The following is a 14,698-nucleotide window of genomic DNA, read 5'->3' as shown; positions in this document are numbered from 1 at the left end:
AGCCAGGCTTGTTCAGACAGCGGCCTAACAATCTGACTGACCATTAACTGCATTTCTGGGAACAACCCAAATTCATTGTCCCCCAGCTGAAATGATATAAACCTTCATGTGATGTACCTAGATTCCAGGGCAGTGCTTAATTTGTAAAAAAAACCATAGGTGCCAGGGCTCCCTGGTGTGGTGGGGGGCACTCCAGCTTGCACCACCCAAGTGAGGGACCCTCTACTGTCACATTTCATGTCACTAAGTTTGGGAAAACCCTTTTATTAACAGCTGGTACCATAGTGGGGTTATGCCCCCACTAACGTGCCATCCAGATGTGCCACTAGAAAGCTAATTACTCGGGTGGACCTGGCTCATGTGCCTTTCAAATGGATGAATCATGCTTCCGATTTATCCTTAGTTCCAACTTTTCTTTGTTGAACAACAGACTCTGAGCTCCTTATAACCTGTGATTAAAAACCTTGTGATGTCCAGCTAGACAGTGGGAAGAGATCAGGTACCAACACTTACCTCCAGAAATTGCCATACTGCTCAATACTGCCACATCATGGGTGGCTGAGTGGCTGGGCTGTTGCCCTCGGCCAGGTAAATCTGTCACCAGTGTCTGTACTCCAAAGAAGCCCTGGTGTTCTAACTGGTACTTTGCCCAGTGTTTGTCCCCTGAATATCAAATCACCAATATCAATGGGACAGAATATCGGGGATGGTATATCAAAAATTAAATATCAAGAGGGCAGTAAGACTCAATTTTCCATACCTAACTCCAAATATATGTCCCAACATGTTACACTCCCCAGCACACGTCAAATTTTCATAAAGTTTTTCCCTATTATGGTTGAAAACAGTTCAAATAATCATGCTCAAACAGATAAATAATTTTGTTGACAATTCCAATCGGTTATTCGTTGTTTATTCCATCATTCTTGTCTTTAAAGTAGTCAAAAACAGCCAACACGCGTTTCGTCGTAATTGGGGGGGTCTGTCCCGCGACTTCCTCAAGGCTAATGCTTCAAATCCGTAATTTTTTTAATGTGGTGATAGTTCCAACCCACATTGGGGTTCAATCCTTGCGACGCGCCAACTTTATAATGAACAATTTTCTCCTTCTTATGTATTATAGTGCAGGTATCTCTCATAAATATTTCTTTGTGCCCAGCGCGCCGCTCCACGTTGCTCCCGAGTTCGGTATACAACTGTCTCAACGTGGTACAAATATCTTCAAGGTACATAGATGTGAGTTAGGAAGAGTAAATTTATACTTCCCCAGATACACTTACATTTCAATATTTTGTCCCTCAATATCTCAATCAATCTGGATTTGTAGAGAGCGGCCAGTCACCCAAACGTGCATCCAGGTGCAGAGACTACTGCTGTAGAGGCTCAATCGAACAACCAGGTCTTGAGTCATTTTCTGAATTTCAGGAGAGAGGAGGGAGGAGGTCTGTAGGTGAAGAGGGAGGTCATTCCAGGACTTCACCGCGAGGTAGGAGAAGGAGCGTCCTCCACTGTTGCTGCGGTGGAGGAGGGGGGTATGGGCCAGGCAGAGGGAGGTGGAGCACAGGTGTCAGAAGGGATGGTGGAAATTTAATTGGTGGTTGATGTACGCTGGTCCATGGTTGTGGAGGGGTTTGTATGCATGGGTCAGCACCTTAAATTGTCACCTCTTTTGAAGGGAGAGCCAGTCAAGCATCTTGAGGTGGGGGGTCAATTGGAACTGCTTGGGAAGGTCTAGGATGAGTCTGGCTGCTGCATTCTGTATTGTTTCTAGTCTCTTGAGGAGGTGGTGATTTCAGCATAGAGTGTGTTGCCGTAGTCCAGTCGACTGGTGACTAGGGCTTGCGTGACGGTGCATCTAGTGTCGATGGATAGCCATCTGAAAATCTTGCAGAGGGTCAGGAAGCAGGTGGATGAGACTGCATTGATTTGTTTTTTTTTATGGTGAGATTGCTGTTCAGAATGATGCCGAGGTTGTGGGTGTGGTCGGTCAGCGTTGCTGCGGGTCCTAGTTCGTGGGGCCAACAAGCGTCATTCCATGGGGATCTATCCTCGATGTTAGTATGCCATAATACTGTTGGTGTCAATATTCAGCAGTACAATCTGTGCTCATATTAAATCCTTCAATGTTGCCAACGGAACGTTCGCCCACATTCAGCTCTTGATATACTATTCCCCCGGCTAGCCCTTCACTTTTCGACAACTGTACTGAAGTTGATGATCAATAGACTAGTGGTCCCTCATCACACCTGTGTAGGGAATTATTCTTGACCCAAGTGCTTTCTAGACGTGATAGCTCATTCTCCAGCAAACAGTGTCTAGTAGTACATCAGCTAATTCATGCCACTTTCACTCAGTATCTTTAGTCCTTCTACTTCCTTCACCAGGCTTGGAGGCAAAACAAAGCAGGGGTGATCTGTCTGCTTTGAAATTCAGTGTCAACTAGTTTCATACTTAAAGTAAAGAAAGCAAGTGTTACTATTTGTCTGAAAATTCATCTACCCAGCAAGTATCCAGCTTAGGTCTGTCTCTAGCGCAACTGCAGTCGAACACTTAAACACCAGGTTGACCATTTGGTGCAATCAAGATGAACTAGGAGAGGGCCAAAGGGATCCCTGCAAACCAATGAAGGACCCAGGCAACAAACTCTGCCGTGGAACCTGTCCAGTGCCCATCAATCTCTTGGGGGTGATGATGCTAGACTCAAATGTATTCGGTCAACTCCTGGAGGTTTGAAAACCTAAGTAAACCTTCTGGCATCAAACCTAATGCCCTCAGGATCAACCCTGCCTCCTGCAGTGGATGAAGTAGTCTACCCAGACTGGTGTGCAAGTTACCCTCCGTTCTTGTAGCCGAGGGCAAGAGTGTTGCTATTAGCATCTTTATTTCTCCGTGTTGCATCATGCCACAAATTGAACAGATCAGGTTTCCAAAGTAAAGATCCTAATCTAAGTTAAGAATATTAAAACTGTCTGTTTCTTGATCAGATAACATGGTGCATAAGCTGTACCCTTCATATCACTTGTATAGTGTGCTTCTGAGTAATTGCCTCCATAAACCTTAACCGAAAATCAACTTCCACTCCCACAGACCATGCAAGAAATATAGGAATCATCCTAGATGACAAGCACAATAAGACAGCTCAAGTCAACGCAGTGTGCACCGCCTGCCTCCACATCCTACGCATGCTGCGAAAGATCTTCAAGTGGTTTCCTCAGAAATCCAGATGGACCATCACACAAACACTTATCACCAGCAGGCTGGACTACTGCAACAACCTCAACACCGGATTCTCCAAACAACTACTACACAGACTCAAGACCATCCAGAACACCACTGAAAGACTCATACTTGACCTCCCACACTGCACCCACATCACACTACACCTCAGGAAGCTTCACTTGCTCCCCTTTTACAAGCGCAGCCAATTCAAACTTCTCACAAACACATACAAAGCCTCACACAACACAGGGCCAGAATATCTGAACCGCTGCATACACTTTCACTAACCCACCAGACACTTACGCTCTACCTCACTCTCACTTGCACACATTCCCAGCATCTACGAAAGCAAAACTGGAGGTCGCTCATTCTCCTACATCACACCCAAGACATGGAACGACCTCCCTCAACACATCACAGCCGCCTCCTCACTTATCGGGTTCTGTAAGAAGCTGAAGACGTAGCTCTTCCTATAAGCACCTTGGGACCACACACCTTGCCCAAGCGTATGGATACCCTCTTGAGTGGTAAATACGCTATACAAATCAACACAACATAACATATAACATAACAAAATATGCTCGTGAGTTTTTGTCTGCTCATTGCTTGAGTAGCATTCCTTTGTTTATCATCTGACCGGAACATCCAGAACGTACATGTGAAGTAATAGTTGACTATTCTGTAGCCTGTAGCTGAAGCAGCAAGGATGAAGCCTACAGAAAGTGGTAATCAAAGAAAGTGAGCATGGACATTAGTGCGGCATAGCAGAAAGACAATCAAGCCAACATGACCGGTTGTTATAAGGAAAATATTCAAATGTCATCTAGTGCAACTTCCAACATGAAATGATTATCTGCAACACCCATATAGGCTTCTAACTGAAGGGAATTACAACTCAACCTCAAATAAAACAACAACCCTTACAGTAATCTGTTTGCAAATTAACCCTAAACGAAACATGATTTTAGCTTTACTGAAGCGAAAGCAGCTGACTGCTGGAGTGTAAAATATGAGAATAATGTAGGCAGGCCTTAGCTTCCTCCACCCTACCATGGTAGAGGCAACCAAATGTAGCAAGACTACAGTGAAAATGTAGTTCATAAACCCAGCTATGAGCATCCAGGTGGCTCATGGAAACTGAACCTGAAAACAGGGTTCCTTCCACCCACTGCACATGCAGCTTCAAAAGATGTGATCACCAATCTGCAGCATCTGAAAATGGGTCCTGAGGCCTAAAAGTCCAGCTATGTTTCAAGAACTATGCTCTTTTAAAGCACCCGGGCTAGTAATATATCACACCAGAAAGACACCATCCCATTCTCTAATTTGTGTAGGGTGATGAAAGATGCCAGAAGAAACATTGTACATTGCACTGGATACTCTTCTGATGGATACTTCAAATCACAGATTCCTCACAGTGTGACTACCCCCATGCACCAGGCTGGATCCGGAGATTTGTCTCAGCAATTCCTTCGTGCCCCAGTAGGTGGTATCATGTGGCTCTGTATCAGCTCCACCCAATCCTTAAAAGGATGCTGGAGCCACATATAGCCTCCACCATGGCGCACTGATCTCAGTTTCTTTGTTTCTGTGCCTTCTGACACAGGTTCGGATCACACTTGTTTAGTTTCATTCCTTTGACAGAACTTTTTTTTACAAAAGTTTTACAGTGTGCAAGGGACATGTCTCTCCCTAAAACGATAGGCTTCAAACCTTGTACGCACTGCCATCAGCAGATTTCGGTGATGGACCTCCACCAGGTATGTCTCAGGTGTATGGGTTCCTCACAAGACCAAAAGTTGTGTGACAACTACAGCAGGATAAACCTGAAGGCCATCTGGGACTGTGTGGTCAAGCTCTACATTGCTGAACGCAGTTGGAAAGTGTGTAAGGGCAAGGACACGGATGAGATTTTACTCTCATGACCATTCTCGAGAGAGGCTGTCTCCCCACTCCAAGTCATCAAGTAAGTTGAAGTCCAAGAAAAACCATGAGAAATCCAAACATGACTCCCCTTTTTCCTGCCACTCTCGTCAAGAGAAGTCTTGCGGTCGGCAGGGTGCCTTCGATTCTTGGTCCCAGTCCCCTGCCCCAGAGCCGATTCCTAAGCTCGTCTCGATCCAGCCTGAAGTCCCTGGTCCTCTGGGGACACCACAACAGGTCAAACCATTCTAGAACCCCATATTGTGTACACCTGCTCTCTCTGGTGTACCTACAGTTCCAAAAATCTGAGAAGACTTACAGCTGGACAACTGCTGGCATATTCATCCCCTTTGCTGTTCGTGTCTCTTGAACCCTCTGTGGGGCCCTCCATTACTCTTGGGCCAATACTTGTCCCAATATCTCACCCAGAGCCAAGATCCTCGCTGGTTCCCCATGCATTGACATGGGCACTAATGCCGCGGATGCTGGAGAAAGAACTGATTGCCCTTTTGGACACTGAAGTGAATCCACCATGGCCTCAATAAGGATCAAGCCCTCTTTGATTGCAGACACAGCCCATACAGCCTCATCCGGACTCAGAAGGGGCACGGTCACTACTGACACATTTTTATCATCCAGAACCCTATGATGGTGAGGACGGAGATGATCATTCCCAACTGATCTTCAAGATGCCAGTAGGCTGAATATGTCCCCTGACATTGGCCTGAACTCTCCATCTGGCCCGTCCACAGAGGAATTTGGATCTTTTGCTAACTTCATTAGGAGGGCTGCAGAAGCCCTTGACATCCAATTGCTATCAGTGGAGATAACAACTAATATTTTCCCAGAAGTCCTGCAGCCTGGGTAGACTTCTTCAGATCCATTCCTTCCTTTCAACAAGGCCCTAAGAGATATCATAATGGGCACCTAGGCCAAATTTGGATCTAGCTTGTCTATGACTAGGCAAATTGCCAGATGGCACTGACCAGCTCCGGGGAACCTATCTTTCCTCCTTTAGCACCCTACTTCCAAGAACAACATGATACAAGCTTCCATGAGCAAGTTGAACTCTAACTCTTTCCCTACTATGCTCCCAGATAGGAAATCCAAATGCATGGAGCTCTTTGAAAAGAAAAAGGTCCAATCTACCAGCCTAGCCATCAGCTCAGTCAACTCCAGTTGCCTCTTAGGATGCTACTAACACACGTTATGGGACATGGCGAGCGAAATCTTACCCACGGTCCCAGAAAGGTTTTGTGTCAATTTGGTTCAGAGTATAAAAGATGTACAAGCTGCTGTGAAGTACATCATGAGAGCTGGGCTGAAGACCACTGATTGCTTAGGTAGGGCAGTCAGTACTAGAGTGGTGCTTTGCTGCCAAGCCTGGATGAGATCCTTGGTCTTCTCCGGTGGAGTTGAGGTATCATTCATGGACATCGTACAAATAAGAGGGTATGCAGTTCCTAAGTGGGGTGAGAGACAAGGATAGGGAGATACACCTGATTAACTCGTGGGGGTAAGACTAACCCACCGAGGTGGGGAGGGGGGATTCCTCCCTTCGGAATTAGGGTCCTCACACACCCAGCCAGCTAGGTGTCATGCTTCATCATTGGGCCTGCTCCTCGTCGGGACTGCGCTGCAATACCCGACGGGCACCCAATGAAGTTCTATTTAGCGGAGATCTCTTGTTCCTGCCGTTTGGTGCAGAGGGGGTGAGGGGCCTAGCTCGTGTAGATGTAGTGCATGGGTGAAAAGTGATTAAAACAGGTCAGTTAGTCCTGGAGAAAATTTATTCTGGTAGATAAACTGCCTGATTAAAAAACTAATGAGTAGGGGATCTCTAGGGACTATTTGTCTAGATGTCTGCCCACTACTCTCAATAGGTCAACATGTATCTTGCCTTCGGAGTTAGGAGGATTAGTGGCAATTCTTTAGGACCAAAGTGATAAATAAACCTATATACACACCGTGGCGAGAGAAACCTACCTCCCACGTCGTAACACTGTAGGTCAATACCTACGAGGTTGAGGAACCTAAGTAAATAAAAGGGAGAGCCGTATCAAAAGGGTAAAACAGTGTACTCACAAAGACAGTGTATCTCATTTTCTCTCAATTATTATTTACATAAGTGACACAGTTGTGCAAATTTGTGGAGAAAACCTCTCAGACCAGGTGCCAGGATGCAGCACCCAGAGAGATTAAAACAGTGACTAACCTTTGAGAAAATTCTCACTCACCAGCAATCCTTGGAAGGTGCATTTCAAGGATTGTTGGTGCGTGAGAATTTTCCCCCACGATGCAGTATCCCTCAGCGTCCAATGCCACGCCGTAGGTTTCACTGTGGGTCATGAGGTTCTTGGTTTTATATGGGGGGGCTTCTAGATGCGGTCCACTGGGAGCCAGGGTTTCGTTCAGTCTAGTTGTGGTAATTTTAGCGCGACCCCATTTTGCCGGGATTTGCAATTGAGTACCGCTTACCTCTTTAGCATGCAGAAATGGTAAGTTGTGCTATTGAATAGCTCGGACCTTCGAGATTCCACACCCCACAACAGTGGGGGGTGCATGTACGGTACCCGTAAGACCGTAACTTCCACCCTGCCAACTACAGCTTGCTACTGTCCACTGGGTAGCAAGATACACTATCATGTGGGTTAAATTCTTAACTCCTTACTATTCTGTCCCTTACTCGTTGCAGGACACAAATGTGCATTTTCCATGTTCCTGCCGGATACTGATGAGGCATAATGTAATAAGCATTTAGGTGAGTAATAATGACAGCACACCCGGCTACCGCTTTATCAGAAGCACACGAGTCTTCCAGTGTGCATGTTTTAATCACTCTGGGTGCTGCACCCTGGCACCTGATATGAGATATTTTCACCACAAATTTGCACAACTGTGTCACTTATGTATATAATAATTGAGAGAAAATGAGATACACTGTCTTTTTGAGTACACTGTTTTTTCATTTTGTTACGGCTCAATGGGCCCGATTCACAGAACTAACTTAAGACAAAATCCAAAATGTACTACCATTTTGGTATTCACAAAAGGCACTTACTCATTTTGGTATTCATAGAAGGTACTTACTTATTTCGGTATTCACAGAAGTTAGGAGTCCTAACTTTAGGACTCCTAAATGCCTTCTGTGAATACCGCAAGTCTTAAAGTTAGGATTTTTCTCAGTTTAGGAGTCCTAACTTTACTACTCCTAAACTGAGAAAAATCCTAACTTTAAGACTTTCGGTATTCACAGAAGGCATTTAGGAGTCCTAAAGTTAGGACTCCTAACTTCTGTGAATACCAAAATGAGTAAGTGCCTTCTGTGACTACCGAAATGGTAGTAAGTTTAGGATTTTGTCTTAAGTTAGTTATGTGAATCGGGCCCTCCCTTTTTATTTACTTAGGTTCCTCAACTTCATAAGTATTGACCTACAGTGTTACGATGTGGGAGGTAGGTTTCCCTCACCACGGCTTGGAGGAAACGTTGATTTGTGCGGGTTGTCAAATACTGGGATATTTTTAAAGTAACTTTGTGCTATTTCTAGGTTATTGAGCTAGACATTTCTTTGGTAACATTCTCAGTCAGTGCAGAGCCGCCCTGTATGAAGTGTGACTTAAGCACTTGAAAGAGCAGCTTTGTCATGCACATTTCCACTCTAGCCCACTTCTGTTATTCATCTGCGTTTGCGGAAGCTTCTAAGCGTGTTTCGCAGATTAACGATAAACTGTTCACAGAGAGCGATAGCATGCCTCTATGACCCATTTTAAAATCTTCTACTTTGTTGACACTGAAACCAGTGATCTGTTATTCATGAAAGTATCGCTGGATTAACACACTGGACCAGTCATCCACCGTTTGTTAAATTCCATTCACGTTTATCCAGTGTCTTTCTTCGTTAATGTTTATGAATCTAGTGGGCCCTCCCCATCTCCTTTGGAATCCAGTGCTATATGTTAACAGGCGGCTGACTGCTCATCGCCATGCGGATGATACTCGGTCTAGGAAGGTGGATCCGGCTGCCCCGATCAATAAAAGATATGCAGATGCATGGGATTTTTTTAAAGTGATTTGTTAACCACTTGGTATGGATTCAATGATGTAGGAGGTCATTTCATATTGTTAAACATCCTTAGGCGATATAGCATGGCCCATGAGGTGTGTAATAATATATGTCTAGAATATCGTTCCCCATGCTCAGATTGTAAATAAATGTAAATGTGTGTATACTTGTAAAGCGCACTGCCGCCCCATCTCGGGGCATCCTGGCGCTGTGTACCGCTGTGGAACCCATCCTGGCTTTCCCTGTGAGATGCCCCCTCCAGGGCACCCCCAAGGTGAAGCCAGGCATCCCAGCACCGTTGGGGCCATTGTGGAGATTAAGCAAGCTATTGCCCAGAGTTGCAGAGTGGGACCCATGATTAGAATAGGCACCGAGGCGAGAATTGTCGAGTCCGCGAACATTGAGCCCAAGACCCTGCCGCGTCGGGAATTGAACCCTGGTCCCGGGCCTGACCTCTGCTTCAGGGTCTGCCGCTTCTAACCAGTGAGCCACACTTCTCCACTTTAACAGATTATCAAATACAGTGTGCAACCTTTTATTCTTATATTGATCAGAGTGCTTTAATTGTTGATATGTACAATAGTGCTCTTTGGTAGATTAGTACATTTTATAGTACACCATTGCAATTTCTAGCATCTTTTTTACAATGTGTTAACTGCTTTGTTCTTAATATATTAAAGTGTACTCCTGATAGTCCAACTGAACATGCATGGCACTTCTGACGATGTCCCTTCCTGTGATCTCACATGTGGTGATGTCACGCATGGTGATGTCACACTCATTCTGCCTAACTTGGTGAGTCCCCCCACGTCTATTTTTCAGGACTTGTTCCCTGGACCCCTTCCACGTTCCGGATAGCACTTGAGTGCTCAGGGGCAAGACACTATGGGGAGGGGAGCCACTAACCCTCATGATGTGGGCTACCCCTTCCAATCGAGTGTGATGGGGGAGAAAATCTGCTCTTGCCTCTTTAATTCTCATTGTATTCCAGACACCAGGCCTCAGGACAAAATGTCACCACATATGATCTCTGCTACTATTAACCTTATTACCCCATTGTGGCAGTGGACAACTCAGGTGTGCTCAGGGACACAGTGGCTGGGGAGGAATGGGGCACACTACTTGCTGACCACTTGCAATACCCCCATGGCCTTCAACATGCTTATTCCTGACTATGTGAGGCAATAACCAGTGAGGGAATCTCTGTACCTAAGGTAGCCCTACTGGGACACATTGCACATCCTATTACAGCAGGTGTGCCACATAAGATTCTGCAGCAACCCCACCCCCCTTTGACGCCCTGCAGGAGATGTGGCCAGTTGCAGATCCCTGATCCCAACAGAAACATCCTGACTGCACTGTGACTTCGTAATACTCAACCAAGAAACATTTGTTTTCCTACTCCATTCTCCAAAGTAGGAAGCGCAGAAAAATTCCCACAGAGATCCCATGCTATGGTTGTTCTGGACTATGACATCTGAAGGAGGTATGTTTTCTGAATGGCTTCCTACTAATTGCTCTTGATCAGGAAGGGGAAAGGATCACTTGTCCTGCTTAAACCCTGGTTTTTGCAGGTCGAGGGGGTGGTATCTCCTAAAATATGACCCTCATACACGTGTATGTTGGAAACTTTCTTTGAGCGGTATATACTGTGTCCCCGCTTAAATACACGTGCGTGCGTAATCATTGGATCATTTTTTGTGTGTGCACCCTCCACCAGGAGGTTTTGCCTTAGGTTTAAGGCAGTAGTGATCGTGGAATAGCCCCCTATTGTGATCCTAAGTGATCCTTTCCCCTTCCTGATCAAGAGTATATACTACGGAGACTGAAAGGATTCTCACTCTGCCTCCCCCATCCTAATGATTATACATTCCTACTAATTGCCCCATGGTGGATAAGTATGGTGATCTGGCGCCAGTACATTGGAAGTATCTTGACATTAGAAAGAAGATAGTCAGTAGCTTGTGAGGAGTCGAGTACCAGGACAGCCGACCCCTTCCAGCTCCCGATATCCCAGTGCTTAATTTGAGCCAGTGGTTTCCATTGCTCGGCTCCTGCACTCAATTATCAGCACCAGCACTTATGACAGCTGCCACATGGTGGTGCTGTTGGTGGTATTTAGAGATGAGCAGAACAAGTTACTTATTTATTCAATATACAATAAAAATAGCTAATACCTGCCACCTAAGCCATTCTTATAGTTTTGGGGGACTCAGGTAGCCTGAATTGTCACACTTACACACAGGCACTTTCATTGGCAGTGCTGTCAGTAGGTGGTGCAAGCTGCAGTGGTCTCCTGGCTAGGGCCCTGGCACTTACTTTTATTTTTACAAATTAAGCATTGTGGTCGTCCCCCAAGGCTAGGACCAATCGTACACCTAAAGTGTAGACCCTGATGCTGTGCCCTGCTTGGAAGATGAGTATTGTGACTGCCCAGAGAGAAGATGATCTGCCTCACCCCAAGAACAGGCATCAGACCCTGCTGGATAAGAACCCTGTAGATCCTTCCTGAGAGCTACAGGAGGTATGGTGCTGTTTGCTAAACTCAACAAGCAAACACTATATATCACAAGTGGGACTGGATGTGGCACAGAACCAAAGAAATGCACCTGCTGCTGAGGCTGGAATGCAACCTTGATCCACCGTTGTTCACCCACCATACGTTCCTGTAGTGAGTGCCATGAAATTTCAGCTGGCGGCGACGGTGATTGTTACTAGAAAAAAGTCTTAGAGTCCCTTTTCACTTTGTCTGATCATGAACTATGTCTTCTGAGAGATACCTCATGAATGACCCCCTACTGTACCACCAACTTCCCTGGTCTTCTGTTGACTTGGATTGTAGCAGTAAACACTGCAAATGACAACATTTATTTTATCACCTGCCACTCTCAAATCATCTTAGATTGAAGATCTGATCCTATAAATATCTTCACTGAAAAAACTAAGGTTAAATTAACATTATAGTTAGGTGAAATGTTTAGTAGTAATGTAATGTTTTAAAACCTAAAAAACACCGAAATTCACCTGGTTATCTAAGGTAACTATAACTCATGCCCTAAGGTAAGTAAAATTCTCGCCCTGCAATTCACAGTTTTCTCATCAATAATTTGACTGCAAATGTTTCAGTGATACTATCAATGATGTCATAGAAAACGTAATGAGTGATGCAATATGTAGGGTAATTAGCAAGGCGATGCCGCGAGTTATCGTTACCTTAGCTTAGGGCACAAGGTATAGTTACTTAAGAAAATTATAACTTGTGAATTTCATCAGTTTTCAGAGTTTAAAATGTTACGTTGTTACTGAACATTTCACCAAACTACGACTTTACTTTAACCTTTGTTTTTCTCAGTACAAAAAAAGTAAAGTAATATTTAATTACTGTACCTAAATCTAACCAAGGCTGTGTGCGACATGGGGATGGCTGCAGGGCCTGCAGCCAATCCCACACAGCACACGGCCTTCAGCTGTGTGTAGTGGGGGGTTGATCACCCAGGCCTTGTGCCCAACCCCCCTAAAAACAGCCAACCCCACATGGCCTTCGGTTGTGGACAGCAAGGAGTGTGACACATCTCCTGCATGCGCCAACCCCCCAAGAAGCAGACAACCCCATGCTGCACGCGGCCTTCGGCTGTGCACGGCCATGGTTGGCCACCAGCCTTGGCCCTGGGGACCCATTTCCCAGGGCCTTTTTTTTATTTAAAGGGGAGGGGGCCCTTCTCCGTGCCTCATTAGGCCCTGGGGACGCCATACCTCAGGGCCCTATTTATTTTAAAGGGGAGGCGTGCCATATGGCCCACCTCCCTGATCCTTATTAGGTCCTGGGGATTCTATTCCATTCCCCAGGGCTGTTTGTTTTTTTAATTAAAGTTGAGGGGTTGAGTGGCACTCCCCCACAAGCCTTATTAGGCCCTGGGTACCCTATCCTTCAGGGCCACTACTTAAAATAAAGGGGAGGGGGCCCACGCAGCCACCCTCCCTGAGCCGTTATCGTCCCGGAGAATCCCTTTCCCAGGGCTCACATTACTTAAAGCTGGGTGGCATGGTGCCCACCTAGGGCACCCACTATACACTCAAAGGGGATGGTGGGGGAAGTCTCAAGGCCCCTACAGCCCCAGCCAGCTACCCACATGCAGCGGGAGCCGACATTCCTCTTGCCACCAGGGTCCAGATACTTATTGTAGGAAAGTAGAATCTGCTTTCATGGTTACCCCCACTTTTTGCTGGTGTTACTCTGTTTTAAAACTGGCTTTATTGGAATCCTGCTAATCAGGGGCCTAGTCACTGTGCTTTCTCTCTAAATTAGAATGTGGTAAGTACTGTGGTACCTTCCCAATTGGCTACTGGTATATCCTTCTAAGTCCCTAGTATATAGTACTAAGGTACCCTGGGCAAGGGTACACCAGGGGTCTCCCATGGGCTGCAGCATGTATTGTGCCACCCATGAGAGACCACTCAAACTAAGACTACAGACCTGCTATTGCAGCCTGTGTAAGCTGGTGTCAGCACCACTTATGACAGATATACGTTCTCTTATATCTGAGATCACTCTACTAAAAACCTGCAAGTCACGCCTAAGGTAGGCCTTTGAATCCTGAAGGTAGGGTGCTCGGTTATAAGTGTAAGGGTGCCTTGCCTGAGCAGGACACCCACTACAAACCCCAGAGTCGATTCTCCAGGCTTTGAAAGTGCAGCCTGTGATTTTGATACATATAGTGGCTATTTGTCACTATGCAATGACTAACTCTATATTGGCTGTGCCGAACCTGGGCATGTTTGGTATAAAACATGTTGTAATCATACCCGAAAACCGTAATCAGGGTTGGAGATATGATTCCATGCACCGGGAGACATCTCCGGGAAGCCCCCATTGCTCCCGGTAACAACCTTCCAGGGTCTGCCAGCAAGCTAGTGCTGCTGCCGACCCCCGACACAATTCTGCCCTCCTGTTGCTGAGCTGAGCTCGAGCAAGGCAAAGGTAGAACAATAGGTTTCTTGTCACAGGGAGGTGTGACCACGTCCCAGACAGGATTTACGGCCACATGCATCAACCTATTTAGGAAGTGCAAACGGTGCCAATCGGTAAATTCAGCCGTTGGCGCTTCCTAAATAAGTTTTTGGGATGCATGAAACAATTTTTGAAAATCCGCATTTTTTTGCAATTCCTCAAAATGCGAATGCATTTAAGGAATCGCATTTGTGCGATTCCTTAAATGCAATGCATGAATTTGTAAAAAAATGCTAATTTTGAAATAGGAAGTGCAAATTAACACGAGGTTGACCCTCGTGTTAATTTGTGAAATTCTTTAAAAAAGCACAAAAATGCATTTTGGAAAGTGTCATGTCACACACACACATATGTCCTTTGGACATGTGTGTGTGAAACTTGCACTAAAACAAACATTTCAAGGGTGCAGGGGGGGTCCTTTGGACCCCCCTCAGCACCCTTGCAATGCATCAACAAAATGTCATTGGCAAAACATTTTTTTGCA

Source organism: Lissotriton helveticus, chromosome 7 (genome assembly GCF_964261635.1).
Source record: "Lissotriton helveticus chromosome 7, aLisHel1.1, whole genome shotgun sequence".
Lineage (NCBI taxonomy): Eukaryota > Metazoa > Chordata > Amphibia > Caudata > Salamandridae > Lissotriton > Lissotriton helveticus.
This window is presented reverse-complemented; position numbering follows the sequence as displayed.